This window comes from Crocuta crocuta, unplaced genomic scaffold, assembly GCF_008692635.1.
Source record: "Crocuta crocuta isolate KB4526 unplaced genomic scaffold, BGI_CrCroc_1.0 scaffold1270, whole genome shotgun sequence".
NCBI classification, from domain to species: domain Eukaryota; kingdom Metazoa; phylum Chordata; class Mammalia; order Carnivora; family Hyaenidae; genus Crocuta; species Crocuta crocuta.
In genome coordinates this window covers 105255-106163 of record NW_027531521.1, presented here as the reverse complement: position 1 = coordinate 106163, position 909 = coordinate 105255, and positions in this window count along the sequence as shown.

The window sequence follows — 909 nt, the reverse complement described above, 5'->3', positions numbered from 1 at the left end:
ACCCCAGAAAAATAGCATTATGAAAAGAAAGGCTAAGATAAGCAGAATTAACCCCAGAGGAAAGAGATAATGCAAAGAAGAAAAAGATTTTAAGGGCCTACTAAAGGTAGAAAAGACCCAATATAACAATATAGACACCTATGTTGTTTTATAATATTAGAAGAAGAGAACAATGTATGTGGTTCCAGGAAAAAGATAGGTTACCCATTAAAAAATCAGATATCTTTAAGTTTATTTATTTACTTTGAGATGTACAGTGAGAGTAAGCTGGGGAAGAGGAATCCCAAGCATGCTCCACACTGCCAATGTGCAGCCCGGTATGGAGTTTAAACTCATGAACTGCAAGATCATGATCTGAGTCAAAATCTAGAGTTGGGCACTTAACCGACTGAGACACCCAGGCGCCCCAAGATTTCTTTTTTTAATAAACCCTACCCTCAGTGTGGGGCTTGAACTCACAACCCCGAGATCAAGAGTTATACTGTCCACTGACTGAGTCAGCCAGGAACCCCAAAATCAGATTTCTCATTAGCAACACTAAATGCTAGAATAACACTTTACAATTCTGAGGGAAAATTATTCTGAACTTGGAATTTAAACCCTAGCCAAATCACCAATCAAGTAGGAATACAAAAAGATATTTTCAGAGAAGTAAGGACTCAAAAGAATATCTCCATATATACCCTTTCTTTTTATGTTACTTGAAGATGTACTCCAATAAAAACTAGGGTAAATCCCAAAAAGAAAATGACAAGAAATAGTAGACTTAACTCATAAACCCAGTGACCAAAAAACTCCAAGATAACAACTGTGAAGTAGGCCTGGAAAACAATCATTCCAATTTAGAATAAGAATTTAGGTGCTCCAGAAAGAATGTCTTCAAGATGACTATCTATTCCAAGTGATAGA